Source organism: Ranitomeya variabilis, chromosome 1 (genome assembly GCF_051348905.1).
Source record: "Ranitomeya variabilis isolate aRanVar5 chromosome 1, aRanVar5.hap1, whole genome shotgun sequence".
NCBI lineage: Eukaryota > Metazoa > Chordata > Amphibia > Anura > Dendrobatidae > Ranitomeya > Ranitomeya variabilis.
Window position 1 is genome coordinate 14,507,392 of NC_135232.1, and position 12,341 is coordinate 14,519,732.

At 44.1% G+C, this 12,341-nt stretch overlaps 1 protein-coding gene and 1 pseudogene across 3 annotated transcripts in view; both read right to left on the minus strand.

Moving 5' to 3' along the window:
* Positions 1-10,503, minus strand: part of LOC143793597 (uncharacterized) — a 55,443-nt pseudogene extending 44,940 nt beyond the window's left edge. Inside the window, exons 1-3 of the transcript XR_013220164.1 lie at positions 10,387-10,503; positions 3,328-4,173; positions 3,235-3,260 (exon numbers count right to left, since the gene is read on the minus strand). The product of XR_013220164.1 is annotated as an uncharacterized LOC143793597 (transcript). The remainder of the gene's footprint in view (positions 1-3,234; positions 3,261-3,327; positions 4,174-10,386) is intronic.
* LOC143793496 (uncharacterized) overlaps positions 1-12,341 on the minus strand; it is a 606,170-nt gene that overhangs the window by 273,722 nt on the left and 320,107 nt on the right. The window lies entirely within an intron of this gene.

The following is a 12,341-nucleotide window of genomic DNA, read 5'->3' on the forward strand; positions in this document are numbered from 1 at the left end:
TAATGCACTCCCCATAGGCAGACTCTATAGAATAAGGCAGCCCCCATAAGCAGACACCGTAATAAGGAAGCACCCCCATATAGGCAGACCCTGTAATAAGGCAGTGCCCCCATAGGCAAACTCTGCAGTATAAGGCAGCACCCCCTTAGTCAGACCCTGTAGTAAGGCAGCCCCCATAGGCAGACCCTGTAATAAGGCAGCACCCCTATAGGCAGACCCTGTAATAAGGCAGCACCCCTATAGGCAGACCCTGTAATAAGGTAGCACTCCTATAGGCAGACCCTGTAATACGGCAGCCCCCATAGTCAGACCCTGTAATAAAGCAACACCCCCATAGTCAGACACTGTAATGAGGCAGCACCCCTATTGTCAGACCCTGTAATAAGGCAGCCTCCATAGTTAGACCCTGTAATAAGGCAGCAGCACCCATTAAAAAAAAATTATAAAATAAATATTCACCTCTCTTCTTCCTCGTTCCTGCGCTGCTCCCGCTGATCTCCTGACATCATCAGTGACGTCATCGCGCCCGCTGTCAGGGACGGCTACGTCAGATGCCGACACTGACAGGGGGATGATGGGAGGAGCGTAGCGATCAGCTGTATCGGCTCAATGCTGGTACAGCTGATCTTCCGATGACGGCGGGGGCCCATTGCTGGCACCGGGCCCCCCGCCTGCTAAGGGGCCCCATATTCTGCTGCAGAACAGCACGCCGATACAGTTACAGTAGTGTAGCTCTGGGTGGGCCCCCTCAGAGCACCTGGCCCAGGGTGCCTGCACCCTCTGCCCCCCCGGTAGCTACGCTACTGGTTCCGCCCCACATAGTAATGTCACCACTGTGCCCCTTACATAGTAACAATGACTTCTTTGTGCTCTCTAGATAATAAAATTCACCCTTAGAAAACATTAATGCTCTATGCTAGTGCCCTCCACATTTTGTCCCTAAGAAGTAATAATACCACATATAAAATTTTGATGGTCTCAGTACTCTGAGTGATGCTATAACAATAATGTTTAAGTGCTCACTTAACATTTAATAATGTCCCCTAAGTAGCCTCCATGTACAGCTTGACTATACACAGTATGGTGGGCCCACAGTTTTCCTATACACAGTATAATGCCCCCACAGCTCCCCTATACACAATATGATGAGCCCACAGCTTCCCTATGCACAGTATAATAGTATAATGCCTCCATAGCTCCCCTATACACAATGATCCCACAGCTCCCCTATACACAATATGATCCCACAGCTCACCTATACACAGTATGATGAGCCCACATCTCCCCTCAACACAGTATGATGAGCCCACAGCTCCCCTATACACAATATGATCCCACAGCTCCCCTATACACAATATGATGATCCGACAGCTCCCCTATACACAGTATGATGTCATCACGGCTCCCCTATATACAGTATGATGTCACCACTGCTCCCCTTTACACAGTATGATGAGCCCACAGCTCCCCTATACACAGTATGATGAGCCCACAGCTCCCCTATACAGTTTTATGCCAACAGAGCTCCAATATAGAAAGTATAATGCCCCCCAGAGCTCCCCTATACACAGTATAATGGGCCAACAGCTCACCTATGCAAGGTATAATGCCTTCATAGCTCCCTTATACATAGTATGATGGGCCCACAGCTCCCGTATATACAGTAGGATTTCCCCTGTACACAGTATAATGGGCTAACCTTTCCCTTATACACAGTATGATGTCACCACTGCTCCCCTATACACAGTATGATGTCACCACTGCTCCCCTATACACAGTATCATGGGCCCACAGCTCCCGTACATACTGTATGATGTCCATTAGAGTTCCCCTATACATAGAATGATGTCCCCATTGGTCCCCCCAAAAAATAGAATAATAGTTAATAGTGTTCTGACACCGTGCGTCGCCTGCACTGAGAGTAATACTGCCAGGAGGAAATTAACTTTATTCCTCACTGCAGCCTCGGGGGCAGCGCTGACATGGTTTCAGTCACCGCTCTGTATAGAGAGCAGCAGCTGTAACTGCGCCTCACAAGGGTATGTGCACAAGTTGCGGATTCCATTGCAGATTTTTCCGCACGGATTCTGCAAAATCCACAGGTAAAACGCCCTGCGTTTTACCTGCAGTTTCCCCCTGGATTTACTTCAGATTTTGTGCGGAATTCACCTGCGTTTTTACACCTGGGGATTCCTATAAAGGAACAGGTGTAAAACACTGCGGAATCCGCACAAAGAATTGACATGCTGCAGAAAATACAACGCTGTGTTTCCATGCGGAATTTTCCGCAGCATGTGCACAGCAGATTTGGTTTTCCATAGGTTTACATGCTACTGTAAAACGCATGGAAAACTGCTGCAGATCCGCAACGTGTGCATATACCCTTGCTGCGACTGACATCCGGCTCAGCAGCCTCTACCACCCAGTAAGTGCCCACTTGACATTTAATAATGTTCCCTGAGTCCCCCCATGTACAGTAACAATGGCCCCAGCATCGCTGATGTCAGCAGGCGGTCATGTGACGACTCTTTCAGCTTCTCTCAATTCTTTTCTATTGAAAGAAACCAAACCTTTTTAGTCGACACTAGCACATAGTAAACATGTGGTCGCATGACCGCCTGATGACACCAGTGATATTGGGGGCTCATAACAGCAGGCGCTCCGTGTCATGATTTGGCAGTCTGCTTATTATTAAGTTATTAAAGCACCACTCTATCAGGGTTTTTTTTTCACAGCTGGAGTGGTGCTTTTAGCACAAGTTCCCTGTCCCGGTCATACACTCATCCTCTGCCGTATTCACCGTTTTTTGGCACCACTCCAGCCCCGCTGCTCCATCTTGTGAGCACAGCTTCTGATTGGCCAGAAGTTTGAAGCTTAGTCACAAGCGCTCAATGTAAGTCTATGAGGGCCAGGAAGAGGCAAGAACGAGGCTCTTGTAGACTCACATTGATTAGTGACCTCCGTACCGCTCTATGAAACACTGGAGCAGCGGACAGGTCACAAACTGCAGGAGATGGGCCCAAGCAGTGCGGTGGCGAAAACAGATGAAAACGCCAGAAGGTGAGTACCAGACAGTTGGTCTTGGATTGAGGCTATGTGCCCACGTCGCGGATTCGTGCGTGGATTTTTACGCACAGATTTTGAAAAATCCACAGGTAAAATCTTACCGATCAAAGGGGTATACTCATTTATGCTGAGCAATGTTTATTAAAATTTATAACAGAACATAATTACCATTTCTTTCCTGTATGCCTTCTCTCCTGTTTTACAAGATATGATTTCTGTATGAAAGATTTCCACTATTCTGAACATGCTTCTATGTGTGACTTCTCTCGTGGCTCCTAAGACTTGATTTTTTTGCGAAGGATTTCTCACAGCGTGAACATGAATACGGCTTCTCTCCAGTGTGAATTCTCTGATGTTTAATAAGATTCCCTTTAACATTGAAGGACCTCTCACATTCTGAACATGAATATGGCTTTTCTCCTGTGTGGATTCTTTGATGTCTAATAAGACTTGCTTTATCTCTAAAACATTTCACACATTCTGAACATGAAAATGGCTTCTCTCCTGTATGACTTCTCTGATGTTTAATAAGACTCCCTTTAACCGTGAAAGACTTCCAACACAGTGAACATGAAAATGTATTTTCTCCTGTGTGGACTTTCTGATGTCTAATAAGATTTCTTTTATTTGTAAAGCATTTCCCACATTCTGAACAGGAGTATGGAGTCTCACCTGTATGAATTTTCTGATGTGTAATAAGATTCCATTTATCTGTGAAGGCCTTCCCACATTCCGAACATGAAAACGGCTTTTCTCCTGTGTGAGTTCTCTCATGTATCACTAATTTTGATTTATACGTAAAGCATTTCCCACATTCTGAACAGGAGTATGGCTTCTCTCCTTTTTGCTTTCTCTGTGTTAAAATATCTAAGCTTCCAGTAAGTTGCTTGTCACACTGAAATCTTGTATCCACTTTGTCACCTGGAATTGTGGTAACAATAGGAGATTGCTCAGGAGAGGGTTCCTCATGATAAGGAGGATTATAAGAAAATGAAGTTCTGTGAAGTCCAGACGATCCAAGAAGGGTAATGATGTTTTCTCCATTAGAGTGCTTCCCGATATCTTCTTTACAACTTAGTGATAACCAGTTATTCTCACAAGGATTTCCTATAAGGATGAAAGATAGACTGGATGCGATTTTTTTTTCGACAACACAAAAGGGATTTCTAATTTCTATGATGGAGCGCACTATGAAAACCCTCGTCAGTAAAAGTACCAGTAATAAGGAAGACAACTACATGCCATAACATTAACACAATGACGGGTAAAATGAATAACACTTATAAACTGGTGACATTGGCACAAGTCAGGGGTGGCAGAGATTAGACAGCAAATAAACAGTTAAGGAAACCTGTCATCAGGAATTACAGTGCTGTTTCACTCTCGTAGCAACCATCCTATTATGCCCTTAGTGTAGATAAGTATCCACCCAATTAGAAATGGAGCTTTAATATTTCACTACCGTATGCAAATGAGATTAACTAATCACAAAAATGACCCCACATGCAGGAGCAGTTGAGCTCCAGCCATTGTAATCACGTCCTCAGTTTGCCTAAGGAAGTATTACTCAACTCCAGTCCTCAAGACCCACCAACAGGTCAAGTTTTCAGGCTTTCCTTAGTATTGCATAGGTGATGGAATTAATGCTTGAGCAGGTGCATGCATTTGCTTTGTTTATGCGCATGCGTACGGTATTTCCCAATGGACGTGGCTTATGGAATTTCTATTTATAGAGACACTGCACAGATGAAATCCTCTTCTTTTGATGCTGTATCCTGCTGCAAGATCGATCTTAGCGTGGAGAGCTTCAATCTGAATATGGATTTATCATTGAAATTGGCTTTTGCTGTGGCTTCTGAGGAAGAAAGGAAAAGAGAAAGATGGAGAAGACATAGTCGTCGCTATTGGCAACACTCCATTGTTGAAGTCCGAGAGTCGTGGAGCCTACCACTCATTGTTCACTGAGCTTCGGGTTTTCACGGTGCTCGCACTTGATTTTCAAAATAACCGCCAACCGCCACCAGAAGAAGTTCTGCGAGGAGCGCAGGAAAAGAGGGGTGTGCCATTGTGGGTGGAGCCTGAAGTGAGAGCCGCAAGTGAGGACGCGGTGCAGGAGAACCGCAAGTGAAGACGCTGCAAAGTCCTGGACGGAGGACTGGAAAGAGTGACTAACCGCGCACAGAAGGAACCACTGCAGACTCCGGAGGAGAGACGTCAGCCAAACTGAAGCACGGGAGACGCAACATGTCCAGCCCGAGTGGAGATGCAGTGACGGCGGCAGATGCAGCCCCAATACTGCCACCAGACCCAGCGGTGGCCGCAACCCCATAATGCCGCTAGACACAGAGGTGGCCGCAGCCCCAACTCCTATAATGCCGTTACTGATGCCATACGTGCCAGGAGCGGCCTGGCTGCCACAAAATTCAGGGGAGTCCCACACCCTCAGTAACTTTAAAGAAAGACTCTACAGACCTACACATCCAGATCCAGGAACTGACCAAAAGTGTGGCTGCACTAGCCAAAATCGTGCAGTCCATGCCAATGCCCCCAAAGGAGAAGATCCAGCTACCTCCAGTCTGGGAGGATGCAGGCCTGAGGACCCGCCTTGGAACCAAAAGTAAAAGTGTTATTAAAGTAATGTGCACTTAAAAAAATGTTTGCATTTGTGTTATGTAACATTCAAGAAAGAAACCTCCCATAAAGAGAAGCAAAGTTATTTTCTGCACTTGAATATATGTTCCTGCAATGTTTGAGAAAACAACCTCCCATAAAGGGAAGAAAAGTTTACATAACTTATTATAATGCATATTTTATAATTTTTGCATATGTATTTAACCATTTACTGTCTTTTTGTTTTCCAAGTCCGGGAGTACTGGATTTAACGGGGGAGAGTGCGACGCCCCAGGGTTCTGGTTGTCACAGTGGCATTGCTTTCCTCACGGGGAGGGTGACGTCACGCTTGGAAGCGATGGAGGATTCCTTTTAACAGGTAATTAGCACATACAACACCATTCTGACTTCAGGCCAGAAGGGGGAGTTCTACACCCAAAATCAGAGGAGCTGCTCTCTCTTTGGTCAGGAGGAGGAGTTAGTTGCTAGGCAGTTGGGAAGATTTAGACAGTTGGTGCCAGACAGCAGACTGGAGCAGTCTGAAGCAGAAGGACGGGTAAGGGGTCGTACAGCCTGAGGTGCTGTAGCTCCTAGATAGCGAGATACAGAAGGAAGAACAGCCTTTAAACTAGAAGAAGAGGGGACGGGAAGAAAAACATTAGACTCGAACAAAGAAGACCCAGGAAAACATACTCAGAAGGGAGGTAAGAACATTTCTAAAATAATCCACAGCGAGGAGATTGGAACAAAACAAAATCCTCTAAACTGCATGCTCGCAAATGCCAGAAGCCTGACAAACAAGATGGAAGAACTAGAAGCAGAAATATCTACAGGTAACTTTGACATAGTGGGAATAACCGAGACATGGTTAGATGAAAGCTATGACTGGGCAGTTAACTTACAGGTTTACAGACTGTTTAGAAAGGATCGTAAAAATCAGAGAGGAGGAGGGGTTTGTCTCTATGTAAAGTCTTGTCTAAAGTCCACTTTAAGGGAGGATATTAGCGAAGGGAATGAGGATGTCGAGTCCATATGGGTCGAAATTCATGGAGGGAAAAATGGTAACAAAATTCTCATTGGGGTCTGTTACAAACCCCCAAATATAACAGAAATCATGGAAAGTCTACTTCTAAAGCAGATAGATGAAGCTGCAACCCATAATGAGGTCCTGGTTATGGGGGACTTTAACTACCCGGATATTAACTGGGAAACAGAAACCTGTGAAACCCATAAAGGCATCAGGTTTCTGCCAATAACCAAGAAAAATTATCTTTCACAAATGGTGCAAAATCCAACCAGAGGAGCAGCACTTTTAGACCTAATACTATCTAATAGACCTGACAGAATAACAAATCTGCAGGTGGTCGGGCATCTAGGAAATAGCGACCACAATATTGTACAGTTTCACCTGTCTTTCACTAGGGGGACTTGTCAGGGAGTCACAAAAACACTGAACTTTAGGAAGGCAAAGTTTAACCAGCTTAGAGATGCCCTTAATCTGGTAGACTGGGACAATATCCTCAGAAATAAGAATACAGATAATAAATGGAAAATGTTTAAGAACATCCTAAATAGGCACTGTAAGCGGTTTATACCTTGTGGGAATAAAAGGACTAGAAATAGGAAAAACCCAATGTGGCTAAACAAAGAAGTAAGAGGGGCAATTAACAGTAAAAAGAAAGCATTTGCACTACTAAAGCAGGATAGCACCATTGAAGCTCTAAAAAACTATAGGGAGAAAAATACTTTATCTAAAAAAGTAATTAAAGCTGCCAAAAAGGAAACAGAGAAGCACATTGCTAAGGAGAGTAAAACTAATCCCAAACTGTTCTTCAACTATGTCAATAGTAAAAGAATAAAAACTGAAAATGTAGGCCCCTTAAAAAATAGTGAGGAAAGAATGGTTGTAGATGACGAGGAAAAGGCTAACATATTAAACACCTTCTTCTCCACGGTATTCACGGTGGAAAATGACATGCTAGGTGAAATCCCAAGAAACAATGAAAACCCTATATTAAGGGTCACCAATCTAACCCAAGAAGAGGTGCGAAACCGGCTAAATAAGATTAAAATAGATAAATCTCCGGGTCCGGATGGCATACACCCACGAGTACTAAGAGAACTAAGTAATGTAATAGATAAACCATTATTTCTTATTTTTAGGGACTCTATAGCGACGGGGTCTGTTCCCCAGGACTGGCGCATAGCAAATGTGGTGCCAATATTCAAAAAGGGCTCTAAAAGTGAACCTGGAAATTATAGGCCAGTAAGTCTAACCTCTACTGTTGGTAAAATATTTGAAGGGTTTCTGAAGGATGTTATTCTGGATTATCTCAATGAGAATAACTGTTTAACTCCATATCAGCCTGGGTTTATGAGAAATCGCTCCTGTCAAACCAATCTAATCAGTTTTTATGAAGAGGTAAGCTATAGGCTGGACCACGGTGAGTCATTGGACGTGGTATATCTCGATTTTTCCAAAGCGTTTGATACCGTACCGCACAAGAGGTTGGTACACAAAATGAGAATGCTTGGTCTGGGGGAAAATGTGTGTAAATGGGTTAGTAACTGGCTTAGTGATAGAAAGCAGAGGGTGGTTATAAATGGTGTAGTCTCTAACTGGGTCGCTGTGACCAGTGGGGTACCGCAGGGGTCGGTATTGGGACCTCTTCTCTTCAACATATTCATTAATGATCTGGTAGAAGGTTTACACAGTAAAATATTGATATTTGCAGATGATACAAAACTATGTAAAGCAGTTAATACAAGAGAAGATAGTATTCTGCTACAGATGGATCTGGATAAGTTGGAAACTTGGGCTGAAAGGTGGCAGATGAGGTTTAACAATGATAAATGTAAGGATATACACATGGGAAGAAGGAATCAATATCACCATTACACACTGAATGGGAAACCACTGGGTAAATCTGACAGGGAGAAGGACTTGGGGATCCTAGTTAATGATAAACTTACCTGGAGCAGCCAGCGCCAGGCAGCAGCTGCCAAGGCAAACAGGATCATGGGGGGCATTAAAAGAGGTCTGGATACACATGATGAGAGCATTATACTGCCTCTGTACAAATCCCTAGTTAGACCGCACATGGAGTACTGTGTCCAGTTTTGGGCACCGGTGCTCAGGAAGGATATAATGGAACTAGAGAGAGTACAAAGGAGGGCAACAAAATTAATAAAGGGGATGGGAGAACTAAAATACCCAGATAGATTAGCGAAATTAGGATTATTTAGTCTAGAAAAAAGACGACTGAGGGGCGATCTTATAACCATGTATAAGTATATAAGGGGACAATACAAATATCTCGCTGAGGATCTGTTTATACCAAGGAAAATGACGGGCACAAGGGGGCATTCTTTGCGTCTGGAGGAGAGAAGGTTTTTCCACCAACATAGAAGAGGATTCTTTACTGTTAGGGCAGTGAGAATCTGGAATTGCTTGCCTGAGTAGGTGGTGATGGCGAACTCAGTCGAGGGGTTCAAGAGAGGCCTGGCTGTCTTCCTGGAGCGGAACAATATTGTATCATACAATTATTAGGTTCTGTAGAAGGATGTAGATCTGGGGATTTATTATGATGGAATATAGGCTGAACTGGATGGACAAATGTCTTTTTTCAGCCTTACTAACTATGTTACTATGTTTAGCTAACGTGCCGGAGAGCGAAGCACAGGAGTGTGACAACAGGAGAGAAAAGCTGGGACTGAGCTACATCCCTGATTGAGCGCAGACACCGGTAGCCGGAAGACCGAGGCTTTTGTGGGACTCTAAGCTGGATTATACATCACCTGTTCACCCTAACACCCAGGAGACACAGAGCCTGGGTCTTGATAAAGACCCTGTAAAACAAAGGACAGAGATAACTGAGAGGAGCTTGCTAAGAAGCCATTGGCAGTAAGGGACTATAACAACACAGCGCTAGAAGGAAGGCTTTTAACTCCACCTGATTAAACTGGCCTCTGAACTCACTTCCAAGCCGGTCGGACCGTGCCTGTACCTGTGATCTGGTGCCCTGGACTGTGGCTACCTGCTACCATCAGTAAACCAGGTACAAAGACTGCACAACTGTGTTCTTCGTTCTCTACTGCACCACTCATCATCCTCCATCTATTCACCAGGTGCCCTGGGACCTACTTCACCTGTGGGAAGTTATACCATCTGGCTGCCATAACATCACCCCAGAGGACCCCTTTAAGCAGCGTTGGTCATCCCTGACCGAATACCACAGGTGGCGTCCCAAACATTCCTTATTTCCACAACCCCTCTAAAGACATTCCCTTTAACATGGGCGCCCAGGGCCACGGACCGGGTCGCCGCCACAGTGACACATCCCTTTAAGTAACGGACCCGGTACTGAGTACCTCACTGCCACGGCGGGCGACTCCCTTCCATCCAGAGTCTTTAGAGTAATGGACTACCTGTCTCCAGACCCCCTTTTATACATCAGGGATTTTGCAGGTGGTAACATAATTTCCTGGACATGACTAGTGTGAAATACGCATTAAAGTATTAAATCATTAATAAGTGGTATGAAGACGGCCCCGCTATTTATCGGTGCACCGCCGGAGTCTGTACAGGAGCAGCCGCGCCATCACCGGACACTTCTGTAGTGAGCAGTGAATAAAGCTTCACTGCACTGGAGACTTCACACGATATCACACACCGGTCATTCTCGTCACGTGCCAGTCACTATTACATACCTGTGGAAACATCTCCCGGAATCTCCTCCTTCCCGTCACTCACACACGGCTGATCCCCCCTCGTCATCGCTTCTTCTTCTGTCTCCTCCTTCACTTTATTCTTAGTCGGATCTTCCTCCTGATTTATCAGATGTAACAATCAGCACAATACAAGAAACCACCAAAATCTGTGACCTCTATGACTACGATCAGAAATGTCCCCCAATATACAGATCCGGTACAGGGCTCAGCACCATCTACCTGATGGTCCTCCGGGATGTTGTGATTCTCCTCCGGACAGTCCTGGGGATACAGAGGACGGGGACATCTCTCTGGTGGATTTATGTCCACAAGTTCATCTGTAGGAAACACACAGTGATGGAATACAGTGGTGTGTTAACCCCTTCATCCCGAAGCCTGTTTTCACCTTCCTGACCTGGCCAACTTTTACAATTATGACCACTGTCCCTTTTTGAAGTAATAACTCTAGAACGCTTCAACGGATCCCGCTGATTCTGAGAACGTTTTCTCGTGACATATTGTACATTATGATAGTGGTAAAAGTTCTTTGATATGACTTGCGCTTAATTGGTTAAAAAAAATAAAAAATTAAAAAAAAACACGAAATTTGGCGAACATTTCACAATTTTCAAACTTTTAATTTTTATGTCCTTAAATCATAGTAGTAGTATCACACAAAATACTTAATGAATAACATTCCCCACGTCTACTTTACATCAGCACAATTTTGGAAACAATTTTTTTTTGTTAGGAAATTATAAGGGTTAAAAGTTGACAAGCGATTTTTCATTTTGCCAACAAAATTTACAAAACCATTTTTTAGGAACCACATCACATTTGAAGTGACTTTGAGGGGTCTATATAATAGAAAATACCAAAAAATTTGTACTTTTATTGTTTTTTTTTTATTTACAAAAATAAGTTTATTTATTGGAAATATACATACATATTTTTTCTTTATTTAGGATTTTTTTTTTACACATATATATTATATTATATTTTAATATAATATATATATATATATATATATATATATATATATATATATATATATATATATATATATATATATATATATATACACACACTATATAATTGTCTAAGGGTCACTTCCGTCTGTCTGTCACAGATATTCATTGGTCGCGGCCTCTGTCTGTCATGGAATCCAAGTCGCTGATTGGTCTCGCCAGCTGCCTGTCATGGCTGCCGCGACCAATCAGCGACGGCCACAGTCTGATTAGTCCCTCCCTACTTCCTGGCAGTCAGTGCCCGGCGCCCGCTCCATACTCCCCTCCCGTCACCGCTCACACAGGGTTAATGCCAGCAGGTAACTCACTCCGTTACCGCCGCTATTAACCCTGTGTGACCAAGTTTTTACTATTCATGCTGCCTATGCAGCATCAATAGTAAAAAGATCTAATGTTAAAAAAAATAAAAAATCATTATATACTCACCTGTTATGATCTGGTGGCCTAGGAGCAGCATGGACTAGCTCTGGAGAAGGTGGCCTCTATACTGACCGCAGCCCCTGAACTTAACACCGCAACTAGAAGTAGCCGTGGGATGTTCCTGTCACTCCCTAGACACCTCGTCACAGCCTGAGGTGTTATGGTTCTCAATGGCAAGAGAACATAGCCCAGCATACATAGGAACTAGCTCTTGGAAGGATGGAAACTTAAACTGACCATGAACTAAACCTGCCGCACAACTAACAGTAGCCGGGTAGCGTAGCCTGCGTTTTATCCCTAGACGCCCAGCGCCGGCCGGAGGACTAACTAATCCTGGCAGAGGAAAATATAGTCCTGGCTCACCTCTAGAGAAATTTCCCCGAAAGGCAGACAGAGGCCCCCACATATATTGGCGGTGATTTAAGATGAAAATGACAAACGTAGTATGAAAATAGGTTTAGCAAAATCGAGGTCCTCTTACTAGATAGCAGGAAGACAGAAAGGGTA